General features: G+C 43.8%; 1 long non-coding RNA gene across 4 annotated transcripts in view; it reads right to left on the bottom strand.

Moving 5' to 3' along the window:
* The window catches only part of LOC310838116, an 87,403-nt gene that overhangs the window by 13,268 nt on the left and 50,990 nt on the right, over positions 1-23,145 (bottom strand). For 2 of the 4 annotated variants that reach the window (XR_014560688.1, XR_014560690.1), the window contains one exon: positions 12,721-13,064. The exons of the other annotated variants lie outside the window; for them this stretch is intronic. This is a non-coding gene — a long non-coding RNA (uncharacterized lncRNA). The remainder of the gene's footprint in view (positions 1-12,720; positions 13,065-23,145) is intronic. 4 annotated transcript variants of the gene reach the window in all.

Below are 23,145 nucleotides of genomic sequence, written 5' to 3'. Positions count from 1 at the left end.
TTGGAAGGGATGGGAGTGGGTCGGGGATTCGAAAATGGGATAGATGCAATCTATTCAGAACAAAAGGCCAAATTGATAGTCAACAATGTGGTTACAGAAGAGTTTAAAATTGAGAAAGGGACACGACAAAGCTGCCCTATTTCCCCATTGTTATTCATATCAGTCCTGGAGGTGCTCTTGAATATGATTAGAGGAGACCAGTTGGTTAAAGGAATTCAGGTCGGAGCGAAACAGTACAAACTTAAAGCTTTTGCAGATGACTTGGTTTTGACTCTACAGGAGCCAGAACCCAGTACGAAAAGAGTATTACAATTGATCCAAGAGTTTGGTCGGTGGCGGGATTTAAATTGAACAAGCAGAAAACTAAGGTATTGGGGGGGAAATTGACAGTTACAGAGTCAGAAAGGTTTCAGAAAGAGACAGAGTTAAACGTGGTTAAAAAAGTAAAATACCTAGGGGTAAACATAACAGCAAAAAATCTGAGTCTTTTTAAGGACAACTATGAGAAATGCTGGTCAGAAATTAAGAGAGACTTAGAAAGTTGGACAAGATTGAAACTTTCCTTGTTAGGCCGAATCGCTGCTATAAAGATGAATGTATTGCCAAAAATGCTGTTTTTGTTTCAAACTTTGCAGATTGTGGACAAAACGGAGTGCTTTTGGAAGTGGCAGAGAGATATTTCCAAATTTGTCTGGCAGGGCAAAAAGCCCAGAATTAAGTTTAAGATATTAACGGATGCAAAAGAAAGTTAAACTTGACAAAAAGTTAGGATTCCAGGTGGAAAAATCGAAGTTAGAAACTGAACTATTAGAGCCTAAGACTAAGGTACTTTCTAGAATGTATAACTTGCTGTTAAAATGGAACACACAAGACGAAACGGTCAAATCGGCTATGATAAAGTGGGCACAGGACATTAGTTATAACATCATGTTTGAGGACTGAGAGAGGTTGTGGACTACTGGGCTGAATTTTACTGCATGTAATGCTTTGAAAGAAAATGTTATGAAAATGATATATAGATGGTATATGACTACAGTCAAACTTGCAAAAATATACCACTTGTCTGACAATAAATGTTGGAAGTGTAAAGAAAATGAAGGAACATTCTTTCACCTCTGGTGGACCTGCCCTAGAGTGAAGGCTTTCTGGGAAATGATATATAATGAGCTGAAAAAGGTATTTAAGTATACCTTCCCTAAGAAACCAGAGGCCTTCCTTCTGGGTATTGTCGGCCGGAAGGTGTTAAAGAAGGACCGAACATTTTTTATGTATGCAACAACAGCAGCAAGGATACTCGTCGCTAAGTATTGGAAAACTCAAGATTTACCCACACTGGAAGAATGGCAGATGCAACTGATAGACTATATGGAACTGGCAGAATCCGAGACCTGGGAGAAGAGACGCTGGAAGAAGACTGGAAGAAATTCAAGATTTATCTACAAAAATATTGTAAACTATATGAATGCTAAGAAGGATGCTAGAATATAAACAACTGGGCACCATTAAGATAGAGGAAGTGATATATGAAGATAAGTTAAATTTAAGAAAAGACAAATTTTTGGAGAATTTTTAGGTTATATTTAATTCTTTAAGATTTGAATAAAGGATATCTAAAATTAGAGACACAACATCAGAAAACTAGATAATAAGAATGGAAACAAGGGGATAAATTTGCTGGAAAAAAAATTTTGGATAGGAACGTAGGAGCGGGAGATGTGAGGGAGTCCAAAGAAGTTAAGAAAACTATGTTAAGAGATATGCTACATTGTATTGTTTATTGGTATTGTAACTAAATTAAAAAACTGTTAATAAATATATTTTTTTAAAAAACAAATTTCCTTCTCAGCTACTTAGTGGAGGGTGTCGCTTTCCACAGAGCTAGAAGCAAAGGGCAGCAGGGCAGCTACTGTAATTTTTGCCTTTGTACATAAGCTACATTATCTATAGAAGTTTATAAAATTATGCATGGCACAAAGAAAATGGAAAGAGAAAAGCTACCAGCCACCTGTCCAGTTAGGGGCAGCAGTGTTTCTGAATATTAGCTGCTGAAAATAGGGTTGCTATACATCTGGAATTTCCTTGACACAGCCAGTATTCAGCCCCCTTAAGCAGTGTCTGTTCAGAAATCGCTGAAAAGTGCTGTCCGGATTTTCACTTTTTGAAATATGGCAACCCTACTGGAAACCATGGGAGGTGAGAGTGCTCTTGCGCTGATGTTCCCCACAGGCATCTGGCTGGCCCCAGTGAGAACAGGATGCTGGACTAGATGGGACATTGGCCTGATTCAGCAGGCTATTCTTACGGTCTTGCTGTTGTTGTTTAGTCATTTAGTCGTGTCCGACTCTTCGTGACCCCCTGGACCAGAGCACGCCAGGCACTCCTGTCTTCCACTGCCTCCCGCAGTTTGGTCAAACTCAGGCTGGTAGCCTCGAGAACACTGTCCAACCATCTTGTCCTCTGTCGTCCCCTTCTCCTTGTGCCCTCCATCTTTCCCAGCATCAGGGTCTTTTCCAGGGAGTCTTCTCTTCTCATGAGGTGGCCAGAGTATTGGAGCCTCAGCTTCACAATCTGTCCTTCCAGTGACAGTGATCCCTTCATGGATTACTACCTTGCAGTCGCGAAGGGGCTTGAATAACTCAGAGAAGCTATCAGCTATGCCGTGCAGGGCCACCCAAGATGGACAGGTTATAGTGGAGAGTTTTGAGCAAATGTGATCCACCTGGAGCAGGAACCGGCAAGCCACTCCATATCCCTGCCAAGAAAACTCCATGGACAAAGACAGCAGGTATATAAAAGTTATGACGCTGGAAGATGAGCCCCTCTTACAGGTTTAAGCTAGTTTATACACTACTCTCACACCTCTCTCTGTCCTTGACGCAGGCAGGCAAGCGTTTGGATTTCGAAGCCGCATTCCAGTCAGGCAAAAACATTTGAGGATCGGTGGGTGGGAGATAAATGAGTCCCAAGGGAGACCCAGAGGGCTGCCAACAGAACAGCCTCCAAATCGGTTTTATCCCATCTAATGCCTGTGGTTTCCGTCCCCATACTTTCCTCCCCTCTCGCGGGTTTTAGGGACTGCCCGTCTTCCTTTATTTGTTTACGCGCTCGTCCTAAAGAGCGAGAGAGGAAGCAGAAAGGGCTTTGATTCCGAGTATACCTGTGGGATTGGCGGCACGTGAGAGGGACGTGAGAAGGGTAGAGACAGAAATCAAGTTCTATCTTTTAATACTGCGCACCACCCCAGTAACTAACTTAAAAAAAATATAAATTAAATTGGCTTTAAGGCTCCTGTCCATGCGCATTCGCCAAGCAACATCTTTTTACGCAGACGGTGGCAAACTTTTTAAAGCACTGCAGCTTCCTCATCGGTTGTAGTTTTCTGCTCCTTTAAGCACCCTGCCCCGCCTCCTGCCTGCCGATGGGCGGCGAGCCCAAAGTACGTGTCAGCCCACACCCTCAATGTCAACTCAGATGGCGCTTCGCCTTGCCCTGCAAGTGGACTGGATTGAGCCAGCCGGCTTTCCTCGGGGCGCTGTTCTATTGAACCACGCCGCCGGCGACTGCTCTATAGCATTCTTATCTCCACGATGCCATTGGCTACTCATACTTGTGATGAGCACCTAGACATACGAAGTTAAGTAGAGTGATCCGCTTGGCTTCCGATTTCATTCCCTCTCCCCTACACCAGAAGCAAACCTGCCCATAACCATAGAAACCCAATGAGAGATCCAGTATTTTAAAATAGCCGTGTTTGGGCATTCTCTCTCTCTCTCTCTCTGACCGTGAAGTTGAGCCGGATCGAGAGCATAGCTGTCAACCTTCCCTTTTTCTGCGGGAAATTTCCTTATTTCAGCGCCGTTTCCCGCTGCTATCCCGGATTGTTAGATATCCCGTAGACTGTCCCCGGGAGAGGTGAGGCTGCTGATCCCTTATTTTCGAGGCTGCTGATCCCTTATTTTCAAATCTGAAAGTTGACAGCTATGATCGAGAGGAGGGAAACTGAGGCTGACTGACCTTCGCTGCAGCCTGCAGGTACAGAGCACGCCTTCGGGGGAAAATGTCTGCCTGTTGCAGAATCGCAGCGCCTGCCGCTCGACACACCCAAGAGCCCGTACGTCGCGAGCCCTCTGTCGGAGCTTCTTTTATAGCAAGCATCTAGCCCTACACGCGCGCCAACCACGCCCCCCCCCCCGTCTTCTCTCCTTTCCTTCCAGCCCCCGTCCCGTTCCAAAGCCATTCCCTTTGACAGTCCCTAAGCTGGGGAATTCCCTCCCCATGGAGGTGACTCTGGCTGCTGGCATCTTCATTATGCCCCTTTCGGCAAATGCTGAAGATGCACCTCTCAACCCTGGCCTTGACACCTGACTATGTGTTTTCAGAGCCCACCCTGCTTTAATTGTTTTCCATTTTTAATTCTTGAAAGCTGCCCTGGAACCTGCTGGTGAAGGGCAGACAACAATTTTTTTTTTTTTTGCATATAAATTTTTATTAATTAACATCAATAAACAAAACAAAATATATTAATTTCACATCGTTTTTCACAACTTATTTATCTTTTGGACTTCCCTCAGCTGTTCCGTAAATCATCCATAGTTATAATTTTAATTACACATTTCTCAAATTTATATTGACATTGTTTATCTCTTTTTTCCTATTCCCTTTAGACAATACTTCTTACTTTTTCACAGTGCTTCTTTAAATCCCTTAAGCGTCATCTGTCCCTCACTTATATATTCCAGATATTCCACAAATTTCCCCCAATCCTCGATGAACTTTTGGTCTCTTATGTATCTAATCTTCCCTGTCAATTTATCTAGCTCTGCGTAATCTAACAGTTTCATTCTCCATTCTTCCACAGTCGGTATTTCTTGTTGTTTCCATTTCTGGGCCAGTAACACTCTTGCTGCTGTTACTCAAAAATAATAATTTTAATAATCCTATGCACTCTTACCTGGGAGGAGATGACATAGAAATCAGCGGGACTTGTTTCTCAGTAGCTAGGATGACCAAAATTGGACCAATTTGTTTAAGTAGCTTTAATTAACTTTTTTAAAATGTTAACCTTTTTAAAAAGGCTCCAAGAATCAACCCTGTCTGGAAGCGACACCTTCTCTAACCGTATTAGAGAGGGCTATTGTGGCGATCACACAGGGTCCCCGGACGTCTGACAGTCTATTGATCCCTGTGCCACCACTGTGATTGCCTCTTCGCTGCCACCACCCCATTTCTCATGGGGACACACGGAGTCCAGACAGTTGTTAACATTAACAAATAATCAAGTTTATTTTTAAATGCAGGAACAAGTTTATGGTTTCAATTAATTTTCTTGTGAGTTTCTTAATCTTAGTTCCTAACAACTTCAAACTGATTATTCCCAACTACCTATCTGACTCCGCCTAACAATTCCTCTCACTCTCTCACAGTACAACTCGACCAACCCACAGACATATCCTCCCTCTTCCATCTTGTCATTCTTGGTCTTTTCTCGACTCCCAACTCTCAACTAACTTTCAAACAAAGCCGACTCTCATTCTAACTCCTCCCTTTGGGTTCCCACTGGCCAATCACATCACACTTACAGATAGGTAGCCGTGTTGGTCTGCCATAGTCAAAACAAAATAAAAAAAATCCTTCCAGTAGCACCTTAAAGACCAACTAAGTTAGTTCTAGGTATGAGCTTTCGTGTGCATGCACACTTCTTCAGATATACTGAAACAGAAATCACCAGGCCCTTCTATATAGTGAGAAGGTGGGGAGGGGTATTACTCAGAAGGGTGGTGGGAATGGGTGATTGGCAGATAGCTGAGATGAGCCTGTTGACGACTCTTAACGACTGCAATAGGTCTTACAGGAAAAAGCAAGGGGTGAGAAGGTGAAAAATGGCTTTGTCATGTATAATGAGATAAGAATCCAATGTCTTTGTTCAGACCAGGCCCCTCCATGGTTTTAAGTTTGGTAATAAGTTGTAATTCAGCAGCTTCTCTTTCCAGTCTATTTCTGAAATTCCTTTGTAATAGAACAGCTACTTTGAGATCTTGTATAGAATGTCCTGGGAGATTGAAGTGTTCTCCTACTGGTTTCTCTGTCTTGTGATTCCTGATGTCAGATTTATGTCCATTTATCCTTTGGCGTAAGGTTTGGCCTGTTTGTCCAATATAGAGAGCTGAAGGACACTGTTGGCATTTGATGGCATACACAATGTTAGACGATGAGCAATTAAATAGTCCCGAGATGGTATGTGTGATGTTGTTGGGGCCAGTAATGGTGTTGTCCGGGTGTATGTGGCAGCAAAGTTGGCATCTGGGTTTATTGCAGGCTCTGGTGCCAGTGTCCGTGTTAAGTCTGGTAGTAGTATTATTGTGGGTTAGGAGTTGTTTAGGGACGCAGGTGGCGCTGTGGGTTAAAGCCTCAGCGCCTAGGACTTGCCGATCGAAAGGTCGGCGGTTCAAATCCCTGCGGCGGGGTGCGCTCCCGCTGCTCGGTCCCAGCGCCTGCCAACCTAGCAGTTCGAAAGCACCTCCGGGTGCAAGTAGATAAATAGGGACTGCTTACCAGTGGGAAGGTAAACGGCGTTTCCGTGTGCGGCTCTGGCTCGCCAGAGCAGCGATGTCACGCTGGCCACGTGACCCGGAAGTGTCTCCGGACAGCGCTGGCCCCTGGCCTCTTAAGTGAGATGGGCGCACAACCCCAGAGTCTGGCAAGACTGGCCTGTACGGGCAGGGGTACCTTTACCTTTACCTTTACCTTTACCTAGGAGTTGTTTAAGATTGGGTGGCCACCAGACTTAACTACCAGACTTAACACGGACCTATACATACCGTATCTACTTGGAATGAAGTCCCGGACCCAGCTAAGTGGGTAAAAACATAAGAACAACCTGCTGGATCAGACCAAATCCCTATTTAGTCCAGCCAGAGGCATCCCTGGGGGTTGGGCTTGCTTAATGTCTTTGTGATATTGTAGACTACGTACAACTGCCATTAGTCCTGACTATTGGCCCTGCTGGCCCAGGATTATGGGAGTTGCAGTCCAACAACATCTGGAAGGCTTCACTTATCCAGAGCTATGATAAAGCATGTCATTTAAACAAAAATCTACTTGTAGGGTTGTGCAAATCTCTACGAGCATATTTTAAAGTTATTTGAGCACTTTAGGTCAGGGGTCAACAGACTTTAGGCTTGAGGGGTCTGGGTTGTTGTTTTTACTTCATCTCCCTAAGTGGATGTGATACAAATTTAAAATGAGATAATTATTTGTTCAGGAATTTGTTTTGAGTACTAAAATGGAACAGGAATTCTAATCAAAAACCCACTCCTGAAAAGCCTTCACCAGAGAGCCAGTGTGGTGTAGTGGTTAAGAGCGATAGACTCGTAATCTGGTGAACCGGGTTCGCTTCCCCGCTCCTCCACATGCAGCTGCTGGGTGACCTTGCTCTAGTCACACTTCTTTGAAGTCTCTCAGCCCCACTCACCTCACAGAGTGTTTGTTGTGGGGGAGGAAGAGAAAGGAGAATGGTAGCCGCTTTGAGACTCCTTCAGGTAGTGATAAAGCGGGATATCAAAACCAAACTCCTCCTCCTCCTCCTCTCACCCCCAAATGTTCATCATTTTAGGAGTATATTTGTGTTGGAAGGGGTCTTTTTGTGATTCCATTGCCAAACAATTAGGATTAAGAAATCTTTGCTGATGCTGTATGTCAAAGCACATATTGGTAGATCGTAATCCACTTTCATCATGCGAAAGGCTGGGCTGGATGAATCCCAAACCGGAATTAAGATTGCCGAAAGAAATATCAACAACCTCAGATATGCAGATGACACAACCTTGATGGCAGAAAGTGAGGAGGAATTAAAGAACCTTTTAATGAGGTTGAAAGAGGAGAGCGCAAAATATGGTCTGAAGTTCAACATCAAAAAAACGAAGATCATGGCCACTGGTCCCATCACCTCCTGGCAAATAGAAGGGGAAGAAATGGAGGCAGTAAGAGATTTTACTTTCTTGGGCTCCATGATCACTGCAGATGGTGACAGCAGTCACGAAATTAAAAGACGCCTGCTCCTTGGGAGAAAGGCGATGGCAAACCTAGACAGCGTCTTAAAAAGCAGAGACATCACCTTGCCAACAAAGGTCCGTATAGTTAAAGCTATGGTCTTCCCAGTAGTGATGTATAGAAGTGAGAGCTGGACCATAAAGAAGGCTGATCGCCGAAGAATTGATCCTTTTGAATTATGGTGCTGGACGAGACTCTTGAGAGTCCCATGGACTGCAAGAAGATCAAACGCATCCATTCTGAAGGAAATCAGCCCTGAGTGCTCACTGGAAGGACAGATCGTGAAGCTGAAGCTCCAATACTTTGGCCACCTCATGAGAAGAGAAGACTCCCTGGAAAAGACCCTGATGTTGGGAACGTTGGAGGGCACAAGGAGAAGGGGACGACAGAGGACGAGGTGGTTGGACAGCGTTCTCAAAGGTACAAACATGAGTCTGACCAAATTGCAGGAGGCAGTGGAAGACAGGAGTGCCTGGCGTGCTCTGGTCCATGGGGTCACGAAGAGTGGACATGACTAAACGACTAAACAAATCCACTTTCTGCTCCACATTGCTCTATGGTACTATCTAAAAGCTAAATATGGTGTCATGAATAATTACGTACTGATGAGAAGTTTTGAATTCTGAGCTTCAAAACATTTCCGCTGAAAATCCACCAAAAACCTTTAGCCCAACCCCATTTTTCACAGTAGCTCCCCACCTCAGCGGAACAATACAACATTGACGAGAAAACGGTGGGTACCCAAAGTCATAAGAATCTTTTCCATTCCATTCCATATTTTAAACATTTTTTTTTGTTCCACTCATCCTTTTGAAAACATTTACACAACATTTATTCCATATCAAAGTTTTATTTGCTCCTTTATGTTTTAACAAATAAAATGAACCCCAAACACGAAAAATCATTGATGATTTTGAGATCAAATTTAGCTCATCCCAGAGTTTTTTGGAATGGAGCTGCTAAATCTCTATGCAGAAGCTCTAGAACTCACTTAGAATTTCTTTCACATTTTGTGTAAATGGGAGCTGTTGCTGATTTACACTCCCTGCAAGTATTACACCCCGTAAAGGATTTACATGGCTTTAACTTCATATCTGAGCATTTTACTTATTGTCTGAAAATTGACATGTCCTCAACTCCTATGGAACAAATGTGTGCATTCATCATGTGGAGGCTTTTTTAACATTGTCATACCTACTTTTAAATTTTCTTTGTTGTAAGATTCCAAACAATTTCCCCTTATAATATACAATTAATTTTCTAGCTTTCCTGCTATGCAAACTTTTCATTCCTTAATATTTCGCATTTCTCTTCAACAAATCTAACTTTAAAATTCATAGAAGTTTTGAAAAAGACATTAAACTATGTCCAGTTGAGGAATAACCAGAACAATAGTTCCTATATGCTTTGTATACATAGGTCCTTTCCCCTCCACTTTTCTTTGAGTTCCAACAGCAAAGGTCACAAATTCCTTTGCTGAGGTCCAATTTCAAACATTTATCAGATGCTTTGCGCCAGAATCTATTACCCAATTAGCATTTATCTTTACAAGTCTACCATTACAATGTATGCAGAGAAATACACTTTTTCCTCTGAAAATATCCTCCTCTCTCTGTTGATTTGTAATCCAAAAGTTTGCTGTAAGCAGCATCCTGTATCTAGCCAGATGCCTGTTTCAGGCAAGACGGAGCAAAGGTGAATCAATGCCAGCACATTTACAGAGACTAAGAAGACTTTTTGCTGATCTACAGGAGAGAGATATACTCTTTTCCTCTGAAAATTTCATCCTCTGTTGATTTGTAATTCAAACATTTCCTGGGGCAATTTCTTTGGGGTGATTTACTGATCCATAGTTGTAACATCTATGAATTCCATAAACTATATTTTTTTAAAAAATCATTTTTGTTTGATTTTACCACACAAAATTATATTTAAAAAAATCAAAAACATATCCATATACAGAGATTGCTCTGAATCACAGGACTTTCCCCCACCCCCTCTCTGGAGTCCCATTTTAAACATAAAAACTGTATCTTCTTCCATAATCTAACTATTATATCAATCCCTATTTTCCATCATAATTGTTATACTATGTGAAATCAAAATCCTGCCAGTGTTTGCATCTGCTTACAGTGGTCTTTTAAATAATTTACAAATTTTCCCATTCTTTTGTAAAGTTTTTGTCCTCTTGGTTCCTGAGTTTTCCAGTCAGCTTTGCCATTTCTGCATGGTCCACCAGCTTGGCTTGCCAATGTTCTCTGGTAGGGACTTTGTCTTATCTCCATCTCTGGGCTAATAGCATCTGAGTGGTTGTTCCATGCATAAAAGGTCTTTTCTGGTCCTTTGGGATACTGGTACCTGTAATTCCTAATAAAAGCTTCTGGGGTTTTTTTTAATAAAAGTTATTTTAAACATTTTTTTCCCATTTCATTATATATCATCTCCCAGAAAGCTTTTACCACCTTACAAGTCCACCACATGTCATAAAAGGTACTTTCTTTTTTTAAAAAAATTTCCAGCAGATATTTGAATTTGCCATATACATTTTTGCCAGGTTAGAAGGAGTCAAATACCACCGGTACATCATTTTCATATAATTCTCTTTCAAAGTACAACAAGCTGTAAATTTTAAGTCTGTTTTCCATAACTTTTCCCAATCTACCATCTGAATGTTATGTCCTAAAGCTCTTGCCCAGTGTATCATTACCAATTTGAGCTATTCATCTTTTGTATGCCATACTAATAACAAGCTGAACATTTGCAACAGTAATTTAACATTATTTTCTAACAAGTCTTTTTTCTAACAAGCCATGTTGGTCTGCTGTAGTTGAAACAAAACAAAAAAAATCATTCCAGTAGCACCTTAGAGACCAACTACTAAGTTTGTTATTGGTATGAGCTTTCATGTGCATGCATACTTCTTCAAATATGTGTGCATGCATACGAAAGCTCATACCAATAACAAACTTAAAGGTAAAGGTAAAGGGACCCCTGACCATTAGGTCCAGTTGTGGACGACTCTGGGGTTGCGGCGCTCATCTCGCTTTATTGGCTGAGGGAGCCGGCATACAGCTTCTGGGTCATGTGGCCAGCATGACTAAGCCGCTTCTGGCAAACCAGAGCAGTGCCCGGAAACGCTGTTTACCTTCCCGCCAGAGTGGTACCTATTTATCTACTTGCACTTTGACGTGCTTTCGAATTGCTAGGTTGGCAGGAGCAGGGACCGAGCAACAGGAGCTCACCCCATCGCAGGGATTCAAACCGCCGACGTTCTGATCGGCAAGTCCTAGGCTCTGTGGTTTAACCCACAGTGCCACCTGCGTCCCTTAACAAACTTAGTTGGTCTCTAAGGTGCTACTGGAAGGAATCTTTTTATTTTGTTTCAAGTCTTTTTGTAATCTTGATATCCCACAGCTAAATCCTTTCTTTTTTATCTATATTGAAAATATCATTTAGTTCTGTAGGTCAGGGAAAAGACTTCTTAGTGTCTGTAAATGTGCTGGCACTTATTCACCTTTGCTCAGTCTTGCCTGAAACAGGAGTCTGAATAGATACAACTTGCTCTTTACCATTTCTCTAATATGCAAATTCTTTAAAGTAGTCCAAATTTCTTTTGCAGTTAACAGCCTTCGAACAGATAGTACTTGGCTGTCTTCCAGGCCAAGAATTATTGTGGCTCATGCCCTCTCCTCTTTGTGAAGCCATTCAGGAGAAGGAGGGTCAGAAGCTGGGTCATTAACTACAGGGTCCCATAAATCTTCAATCGGGAGCAGCATCTCCATCTTAACACACCAAATGGAAAAATTATTTTCTGTTAGTCTCTCCAGTGGCATACAGTACTGGTATTCAGAAACACAGCCATTGTGAAACTTACTTGCTTCTCTCCTGCAGTTAAACTTTCTTCAGCTTCCACAACCACTCAGCCACACAGCCCCTAATTTGCCTCCGGGCTACCTGCAAAATCTTACCACCTTTGCTGTGCTGATTTATGGGACCCTGTACTGTTCAGGTTGCTTGTTTCCAAAGTGTGGGATTGATTTCAGCAAGATGGCCATTTTAACTGCAAACGTTTAGTCACTGCAGGAAAAAATGAAAAGAGGAAAGCAACAATCCACTTTCTGGCACAACTCCATCGAATGTAAAACTTTGAAGGAAACTGTAACAGGAAGTAGCAGACAGCACCTTCTAACACAATTAGAATGCCTTTCCCTTTTGCTAATAAAAGAAAGGCCCCTTTAATGATGCAATTAGTGGTGCCATCGGAGTAATTTTCTTTTCCCTGCAGCAAACCTGTGTAGACTAGAGATTGTACACTTGTTGAATGTTACATGCAAATAAGAATATATCCATAGTTTAAGTTGAACAAGTGTCAGTTACCTCCATTCCAAATGCCGTTCAGGAAAACAAGTATTTAAAAATAGAGTTTGACTTATATCACACTTTTTTGCAAGCAAATGTTCCACTGAGTTGCCAGCTCATGTGACGGACCTGAAAGATGTTTGGAACAGGTGTAGGCCTCCTCTTCCCCTGTCTCACCCTCACCACACCCCTCAGGGTCAGAACCATTGAGAAGAGCTAGCGCTAATTCTGTGTAAATCTGAAAAGTTCAGGGCTCTAATATAACATGTCTAAAAATGCAAACTGTGAAATCAAAACAACCTGAATATTTACCTGCATAAGCCAAGGTTTCAAATCCACAGCCCAAGCAGAGATGTCATTCAGCAGAGCCATCAGCAAATACAGTTCCTTAAATTCACGTAGCCAACAGGAAAATATATATACACCTGTCCATATATGCATACTTTCATGCCAAGGGATGCTCATCCTTTTACTGTAGACATATCTGCCAAGCCTCATGGGTGAGCAGCATATGGAAATTCCAGTCTTCAGTGTCTCAGGTGGGCAACTGGAGAAACTTCTTCCATCCTGCTCTGCATAAGTGTGATGACACTGTGTGATGACAACAGATCCAGTAAAATAAAGATTCTCTCAGGGGACCCATGGTGTTTATTAACCTGGAAAGAAGAGATAATAAGGTATGGTGAGATGACAATGGCTCTCAGGCTGGACTGACATGAAATTGGGCTCATTTAGACTGCCATTGCATTGGGCAAGTGAGGAGCCTGGTTTGTACGACACGGTAAGCCACATTAGGGTTTAATGGAACCATGCCGATGTGTAAGCACCCATGGAAGAACCTGCAGCCACTTTGCCCCTCCCTGGTCCTTTTCACTTTTGACGCTGTGCTGAATTGCCTGAACCAGGACTCAAGGTCACATTTGGTCAAGGCACCCAAGGAATTTCCAGAGGAAGCAATCAACTCTTTATTGCCAAAGGTCACATACAAGTTAGGAAAAGGCATGTCCCTCAGTCCTATGTCTCTCAGCCACTCCTAGGTATTCATCTGATGACTCAGTCACTGCAGCAGAGAGGCCACACTCCAACTTCAGCTTATGTACATATCTCCCCTATTACAATCATGATTTTATTATTATTATTATTATTATTATTATTATTATTATGATGATGATGATTATGATTATGATTATGATTATGATTAATTGAATTTATGTACCGCCTGACACCTGGAAGTTTCAGGGTGGTTCACAGAAAAGATCAACATAAAAACCACAATATATATATAATCAAAATAAAAACAACAACCCAATAACACCCCCCCAAAGCCACATTTTAAAGGGGATATGATGTTGATCAGGTCATCCAAAGGCCTGGTTAAAAGGGAAGTTTTTGCCTGGCACCTAAAGGTGCATAATGAAGGCACTCACTCACTGGATCATCACCTTGTCATGGTGAGTGGGCTTGCATGCTCCTATGACCCTTGTGAGAGAAGCCGTCGGGAATCTCGTACTCCCAGCAGGGTCACCCAAGGTGGTAAGGTCAAAGGGAAGGAGCTAGACAGAGAATGATCCAAGAAGTCCTCAATGGCAGAACAGGAGGATGATAACAAGCAGTATGTTACAACGGCTGTGAAGGTGGGTGAAGGCTGCAGCAGATAGGATCTACCGGTTCCTCATGACTACTCATGCCATCAGAACAGAGCCCTACTGTGAAGACTGTGCGTTGATCAGCGTGCACTGATCTACACACATAAAACAAATTCACACACAGGCATCTTCCAAAAACCCAACCCAAACCCCAAAAGTCCCGTGGCAATCGGCAAATGGTAACGGGGGCAGGATCGTGAAATCTGGAAGCCCCTAGTCATGAACCGGCACATGGGCAGTGGATACAGATTCAGCCGTTCTTACTCAAGGAACGAGGCAGTTGAGCAGCTCGGCAGCTGTATCCGTGACTGAGGAGCCCTTTTTAGGACACTAATAAGTAACCAAACAATTAAACCTCTGTGTTGCAAACAATTATGAGTAATATCCAAGGCAACACAATGACCAAGTACAACAATGTGATATCAATATAAACTCTTTATATAATCTATACGGAACACTGAACAATATGAAATATATGAAATATGCACTCTCTGCAAAACGAAATAAACAGAAATCTTATAAATCTCTGAAAGTCATGAAATTACCATTACCTGAATTACCATTACCAAAATGTAGATCTAGAGAATTTCCACTTCCTGCCTACCTTGAGAAACACCATGCGCCTATTTATGACCTTTAGGTCATCAACCCTCCCATCTCGACTCATGGAGATAAAGGATACCCTATGGTGGTTCCATTCTCTCCGCCCAGTGAGGGTATTTAAGGACGAAACTAGGAGGCAATTGGTCCCTTGCATAGAGTCAAAGCTAATGTGGATAAAGGAAACCAAGCTCAACACTAGAAATACTAATTACCCGAAGGAAGAAAAGAACTCTGTAAGCCTAGAATTACAAGACCTGAAGAAGAGGCTAATGAGTATAAAGACTGAGATTTCTACCCAAAATATAAGGACAGTAGAGCCTAGAGCACAATATTTAAAGACGTCCAACAGCTCTTTATCCCATCGAAAGACATCAGTGCAACTCCCTGTTCCCTTTTCAAACGACACCAAATTAGATGAGGAATTTGGCGCCTCCGACATTTCTATGGCAACAACACATAAAGAACTCTATGTTGCTGACAATCTAGAGATATCCAGCACCAAATCTACATCTGGACCTTTGCCTAATGTTCCAAAAACTTATCAGAATGATCAGCCTTCTCTACTGTACTCCTGGCGAGACAGGATTGACAGATCTTCCGAATTTGAATCTGGCTCTTTGTTGGCCAGTGATCCACATTTTATAACACATACCTCATTAATACTTCCACAGCCACAGATAGAACCAATAATCCTCCAATTAACCCAGGAGGGAGAGGGGGATTGACAGTTAATGAAACACCATGGGACTGTCCCCCCCCACCCCCAGCTTGGGGTGCGGTTGGTTGGGTTTTATCTTCTAGGGATACTTACCCTATCAGACCTCCACCTCTTTCCCATACCATTTTGACCCATGAGTCCTGGCCCAAGGATGACTTGTTATTGAGGGGATGTTACCCATCTATTGGGGAGGCTAGTATGGGATCTGGGATTTCCACAATTGAAGGGCTAGGGAGGAATGGCGGTGGGGCTAGATATTTCTATCGGTGAAGGGTTTCGAGATGCAGTGATCCTCGAACCCCTTCCAATCTACGCCCCATCCCAAGGGATGAGAGTAGGAAGAGCAAGGATTACACACCTCCGTCATTGGTGCTGTGCAATGCCAGGTCCATAGGCAACAAAACCGCCACCATGCATGACTTTTTTGTCTCGCAGGGGATTGACCTGGCTTGCGTGACGGAGACCTGGGTACGAAGGCGAAGTAGTCTCCCTACATGAGATAACACCCCCAGGTTTCTCTGTCCTCCATCAATCGCGGACTGTGGGTTGGGGGGGAGGAGTAGCGTTGTTATTCTGGGAGGATTGCTCTTTCAGAGCTCTGCCATCACCGGCGATCTCCGGCATTGAATGTGTTGATCTTCTGTGGGGCACCAAGGAGAGCTTGGCTGTCTGGCTGGTGTACCAACCACCCAGCACACCTGCAGCCACCCTGTCAGACCTGCTGGAGGTGGTGGCGAGCTGGGCCTTGGAGTTCCCAAACCTACTGGTTTTGGGAGACTTCAGCGTCCATGCCGATGCCGCTCCCTCCTCACAGGCTCTGGACCTAGTGACTTCCATGGCAACACTAGGGCTCTCCCAGGTTGTTTTGGGCCCTACTCATCAAGCAGGCCACACGCTGGATCTGATCTTTGGGGCTGGCATAGATGTGATCATGCTCCCTGCTGTGGAAGTGCCATGGTCTGATCACTACACTCTGAAAGCCAAAATTGACTTCCCGCTCTTCCCTGGCTCAGGTGGCGAACCTATTTGGGCTCGTCCGCGAAAACTGATGGATCCTGATAGATTCTGACAAGCCTTGCGGAACCCTGCTCCTCCTGACGACTCATTAGATGACCTTGTTGAGGACTGGAATAACCGGCTCTTGGCAGCCATTGATGAGATCGCGCCTAAGCGCCCTCTGCGACCCCGTCGAAACCGGGCCCCTTGGTTTACTGAGGAGCTCCGGAAAATGAAGCGGGATCTCAGACGGCTAGAGCGAGTATGGCGACGGACTCGTGACGGAGCCTCAAGAACATCTTATAGGACGCTTATGAAAGCCTATGAGATGGCTATGAAAGCTGCTAAGAAATCTTACTTTGCAGCTTCCATTGCATCCGCTAGCTCTCGCCTGGCACAACTTTTTAGAATAATTAGGTCAATAACGTCCTTAGGAGGACAATCAAATTTAAGCACAAATTTGACCCACAGCTGTGAGGCATTCGCGAGGTTTTTTTGCGGATAAAGTCCTATTGCTCCGCCGTGACCTCCCTGCCAATTTAGATACAGTGACTGAACTGGAGGCCCCTCGACTGACTTCAGGTCCAGTTTTGGACCATTTCGATCGGATACTCCCTACTGATGTGGATAGATTCCTCCAAGTTGGTAGGCCCACCACCTGCCTCCTTGATCCGTGCCCGTCTTGGCTGATTAGGGAGTGTCCAGATGTTGCGCGGACCCCCCTAGTTGAAATTATCAATTTGTCCCTTGACACGGGGACATTCCCAGGGGAACTGAAGGAAGCAGTGGTGTGTCCACTCTTAAAAAAAACTTCATTAGATCCCTTAGACCTATCCAATTACCGCCCAGTTTCAAATCTTCCATACCTGGGTAAGGTAATTGAGAGAGCGGTTGCTGAACAGCTTGGTAGGTTTCTGGAGGAAACATCGGTTTTAAGACCGAGACAGCTCTGGTTGCCTTAACAGACGATCTCCGTAGACAACTGGATCGAGGCGGGTCAGGACTGCTGATCCTTTTAGATCTGTCAGCAGCCTTTGACATGGTCGATCATGATCTTCTGGACCACCGCCTCGCAGACGTGGGGATACAGGGCATAGCCCGTAACTAGTTGTGCTCTTTTATCTCTGGTCGGGGACAGAGGGTGGCACTAGGGAGGGAAATGTCGTCGCGCCACTCCTTGGTGTGTGGAGTGCCGCAGGGCGCAATTCTCTCCCCAATGCTTTTTAACATCTTTATGCGCCCCCTTGCCCAGATTATCCAGAGCTTTGGGCTGGGCTGTCACCAATATGCTGATGACACTCAGCTCTATCTGCTGATGGATGGCCACACCGACTCGACCCCGAACACACTGACCAGATGCTTGGAAGCTGTGGCTGGATGGTTTCATGGGAGCCGATTGAAACTAAATCCTTCAAAGACAGAGGTCCTATGGCTAGGTCGGGATGGCATGGGGATGAAGGACCAACTCCCTTCTCTTGCGGGGGCCCAATTAGTGCCATTGCCTTCCGTTAAGAGTTTGGGTGTAATCCTTGACGCCTCCCTTTCCATGGAGGCGCAGGTTACAGCAACAGCCAAGGCGACATTTTTCCACCTTCGCCGCATCAAGCAGTTGGTCCCTTATCTTTCCCGCCCTGACTTGGCCACAGTGATCCATGCGACGGTCATCTCCAGGCTTGACTACTGTAATTCGCTCTACGCAGGACTGCCCTTGAAGCTGTCCCAGAAACTCCAGCGGGTACAGAATGCTGCAGCGAGGCTCCTCACGGGGTCTCTGCCATGGGAGCATATTCACCCAGTGCTTTTCAAGCTGCACTGGCTCCCGGTGGAGTACAGGGTCAGATTTAAGGTGCTGGTTTTGACCTTTAAAGCCCTTCACGGCCTAGGACCCTCGTACCTACGGGACCGCCTCTCCTGGTATGCCCCACGGAGAGCCTCAAGGTCCATAAATAACAACACCCTAGTGGTCCCGGGCCCTAAGGAAGTTAGATTGGCTTCGACCAGAGGCAGGGCCTTTTCAACTCTGGCTCCGGCCTGGTGGAACGCTCTGCCTCATGAGACCAGGGCCCTGCAGGATCTGATTTCTTTCTGCAGGGCCTGTAAGACAGAGTTGTTCCGCCTGGCCTTTGGCTTGGAGCCAGTTTGATTCCCTCCCCCCCCCCATCTCTCTCTCTCTCTCTCTCTCTTTTTCTTCTTCTTTTCCCCCTTCTTTTCCTTCTCCTCCTGTGATGAGGCTACAATTTAATATTTTAATGTTCCATTATTTTAATGTTGTATTTTATTTTTGTTTTTAAGTTTGTAATCATTCATCTTGTTTTTTTTATTGCTTGTAAGCCGCTCTGAGCCCAGCCTTGGCTGGGGAGGGCGGGGTATAAATAAAAAATTATTATTATTATTATTATTATTATTATTATTATTATTATTATTAAATGTGCACTCTTCATGGATTCTCTTGAAAACATAGAACCAAATAAACATAAGTCCTATAATTCTCTGAAAGTCTTTGTAGAATATGCAAGTCTCTGAAAGAAGCAATGGATGAGATTCTTATCTGGCGAAAACAAGCCATAAAGCTGCCGAAGTGGTACACAAACAGACGTAGTGAACCGTGATTCCAGATATACCCACTGTTTCGTAGAATTCTTCTTCAGCACAGCAGAAGGATACAGAAATGCTTCATAAACTGCAAATGAACTATTGAAACGATGACCTGCATATACACGGTAACTTACAATAACTCAAATTATAATGTCAATTCAATATGAAATTAAACCAAAAGTACATACCCTATCTATATGGTGAACCACAATAAGCTAGGTAACCACTGCTACTGACTGCATGTTGCAAGAAACCTAAAAAGTCGACCCCAGGTGGTGCTCATAACAAGGAGATTGAGCTTGTTATATAGTACAGTTTAACAGCCAGAATGTAAAGAATCAAATAAAACAATTGAGATCTGTGTGATCTCAATTGAGAACCAGTGTGGTGTAGTGGTTAAGAGCGGTAGTCTCGTAATCTGGGCAGAGGAAGATGTCCCATGTAAGGGGGTCCAGCTATGATTTTCAGATAAGATTGGATTATCTCTTATTAAGAAATTGAGCTGGTGTTGACATTTACTTCAATTGCACATGGTTTTCCTCCTCTAAAATTAATTTAGCTTTTCATTATCCAAAACATTTTTTTCCTCTAAATAAAAATAATAAAATATTCCAACCAATAGACAAATAATTATTTCTTTGTCTATTTGATCTAGAGCACATAGCATGGCTCAGTCCTGAAACTGTGAGGTACTAATCTCTGCTCATGTACAGAGAGTATATCACAGCCTCCTATGTCTAAGATGAGGGAGAATATCTTCCAGGATTGGGGAAGGATGTGAAGTCAGTGTAATATCTAAATAGGCACAATTTTCAAACTTCTCATTTTATGTATACACACCTACATACACCATTTTATCTGTAACACCCCACACATAAATCATAAAATAAATAAAATAAAAATAAAAGTACCCCAACCCAAGAGTCTGCTCAGCAGCATCAGTCGGGGGCCCATCTTCCTAGGCCATGTGGGAAAAGGCCTGCAAACCAGGGAGAAAATCTTCCAGGTCTCACAGCCAATATTTTAGAAATCCAAGGACAGGCACACAAACAAGCAAGGAAGAAATAACAATAATAATAATATATAATAATTTATTATTTATACCCCGCCCATCTGGCTGGGTTTCCCCAGCCACTCTGGGCAGCTTCCAACCAAATATTAAAAACAATACAGCATCAGACATTAAAAACTTCCCTAAACAGAGCTGCCTTCAGTTGTCTTTTAAAAGTAAAATAGTTGTTTATTGCCTTGACCTCTGCTGGGAGGGCATTCCACAGGGCAAGGGCCACTAGTTCCCTGTAACCTCACTTCTCGCAGTGAGGGAACTGCCAGAAGGCCCTCGGCGCTGGACTTCAGTGTCTGGACTGGATGATGGGGGTGGAGACGCTCCTTCAGGTATACTGGACCGAGGCCGTTTAGGGCTTTAAAGGTCAGCACCAACACTTTGAATTATGCTCGGAAACGTACTGGGAGCAAATGAAGATCTTTCAGGACCGGTGTTATGTTGTCTCAGCGGCCACTCCCAGTCACCAGTCTAGCTGCCGTAAAGAGCAACAGCATTTTCCTCTGTTCTGCATTCAAGATATTCCGAGCTAAAGCTAAGAGGAGAGTTGCTGGAAGTAGATCCAACATGCTTTTTTCAGGGAATACTCTGGAAAATACTATGGAATTGCTTGTGGCTCAGACTGAGCTGCCTGGCACCCCCCAGCAGTTTCTGTAGCTTATAATGAGTGAGTACAGAGAAATAACTAATTAATTGATACAGTTTGTTGCTAAATAAGTCATTCACCATTCCCCCTCTGAATGCAGTTCACAAAATAAATACAAACTGATTAAGCAAAAAATAGATACAGTAATTATTATATAAGATGCAAACTGTGGCCACCCTTGCTTAGTCGTTTGCTGTGGCACAAAACAAAACACATACTAAGATAAATATTATACCAGTTCACAGATTTCTCCTTGTGCAAAGGAATGTTCTGCCCTCTCCCCTCACCATGCACATCCTAAATCTGTTCTGGGGATTTCCCCAATTCTCTGGAGAAGAAGGAGGAGGAGAGGGAAATCCTCTTGGGCTAGTGATAATCCATGCACTAATGAAAAAATATAGTTGAATACCATCCATGATAATTGAACAAAGATTATTTCCATACTAATTAAAAAAATTCAAGATTTCCCTCATGGAATTAATAAAACAATTTTTATAACCATAATTTATATTTGATTACATTTGCATACTTGGTTATTTTGATAACTAAATAAATGTGAAAATTATCGTTGAATGCGTGAGATGCCTGCAACTATAGTTTAAACCTGCAATCTATGTGCAAATGCTATGTCTCCTAAACCTTATGCCCTGTATTGGGGCTCCCCTACTGGGAGACAGAAGCAGAGGATTTGGAATGAAGTACCATCCCTGACAGGACGCAGGTGGCGCTGTGGGTTAAACCACAGAGCCTAGGACTGGCGACGGGGTGAGCTCCCGTTGTTCGGTCCCAGTTCCTGCCAACGTAGCAGTTCGAAAGCATACCAGTGCAAGTAGATAAATAATTACCGCTCCAGCGCGAAGGTAAACGGTGTTTCTGTGTGCTGCTCTGGTTTGCCAGAAGCAGCTTAGTCATGCTGGCCACATGACCCGGAAGCTGTATGCCGGCTCCCTCAGCCAATAAAGCGAGATGAGCGCTGGCAACCCCAGAGTCGGCCACGACGGGACCTAACGGTCAGGGGTCCCTTTACCTTTACCATCCCTGACTCCTAATTCTAACTAAATTAGGAGAGGCACCTTGGGTGCTTAAGCACAGCCTGCAGGAAGTCAGGAGTTTGATGTTTGATCTAACACAGGGGTGCCTGAGGGCCAACCAAAGTTGTTGAGCTTTTTTGGATTGAAGTTGCTGAGCTTTTTGGGAGATTTTAACCCAAGGACATATAACCCAAGAATATATCACGGGGGCCACATTACATCGACCGGAGGCCCAGATTAGGCCCCCGAAACGGACTTTGGACATGTCTGATCTAACACCTAAAGCTGGCTTCCCTTTCACAGTTTGCCCAACAAGGCACACCACACAGCACTCAGGGAACAATTCCTTCTCTAGAGGCAGAGCAAAGTCTCCCTCTACTGGAGAGACTGTGAAGGTCTTTCCAGCACCACAACTGGTCAGGCCAGTTTTTCAACTTTCTCTTCACTCCCCACCTAGCAGTGTCAAGTTCAGTCCTGGGCTGCCCGCACAGCAGGGTGAGGTGGAAATCAAGAACTTCTGAACAGGCAGCGCAACTTCAGACTCCATGGAAGAAGCAGTCGACTCTTAGCACCGCGCCGCTCACCCCCCGTTCCGCTCCGGAGCCCTTAAAAGAGCTCCTTCGCAACTTGGGGGGGGCGCAAATGGTGCCCGCCGAGTGCCCACATTCACAGGCTTCACCCGCCTGTGATTTTTTAAGGGTCCCTGCTTTGCCGCAGTGGCAAGACCCGATCCCGCGGAGCTGGTCCCTCAGAGAATCAGAGGGAATCTGCCATTAATCGCTGGCACTGACCCGGAAGTCCTCACAGAATCAGTTTAAACAATACCTCATAGGTTTTAAGACACATTACTACTTAGGAGTTTTATTTTGTTACTGTCACAGTGCTGTGATGTAACTCTGTGTTATTCCTGCTGTGTTTTAATGTTTTTAAAAATATTGTTTCATTTTATTATGATATATATGTTGCACCCTGCTGTGGACTTCAAAGTGTGTGTGTGTGTGTGTGTGTGTGTGTGTGTGAGAGAGAGAGAGAGAGAGAGAGAGAGAGAGAGAGAGAGAGAGAAAGAAATTGCTTTAAAAAATACTAAATAAATGTACCTCATCAGTGTTAATATTTTGCTTTGGCAGGAACAACAAAATGTCCCTCCACAGAAACTCTGGAAAAATATGAGGGTGGCAGTAGGTCTCTTGTTCTCCAGTTTACTACAACAATACACATATAAGTAAAGTTTTGTGACCTGCAAACAGGTATTGAAAAAGAAATTTGTTTAGGAATGTACGAGAGATCTCATTGTTGGTGAAATGAGACCACTTATTTTGACCGTGGAACTATCACTGTGTGGAGTGCAACAAAAGCAATGGAAGGCTACTACAAAATAAAAGACAAGGTGAATAATGCATGCTTACATCAAATAAATGTAAGTTCTGAAAGATGCTCCT

The sequence above is a fragment of the Podarcis gaigeae genome (genome assembly GCF_964106915.1).
Source record: "Podarcis gaigeae genome assembly, chromosome: 2".
Classification (NCBI taxonomy): Eukaryota; Metazoa; Chordata; class Lepidosauria; order Squamata; family Lacertidae; genus Podarcis; species Podarcis gaigeae.
This window is presented reverse-complemented; position numbering and strand designations above follow the sequence as displayed.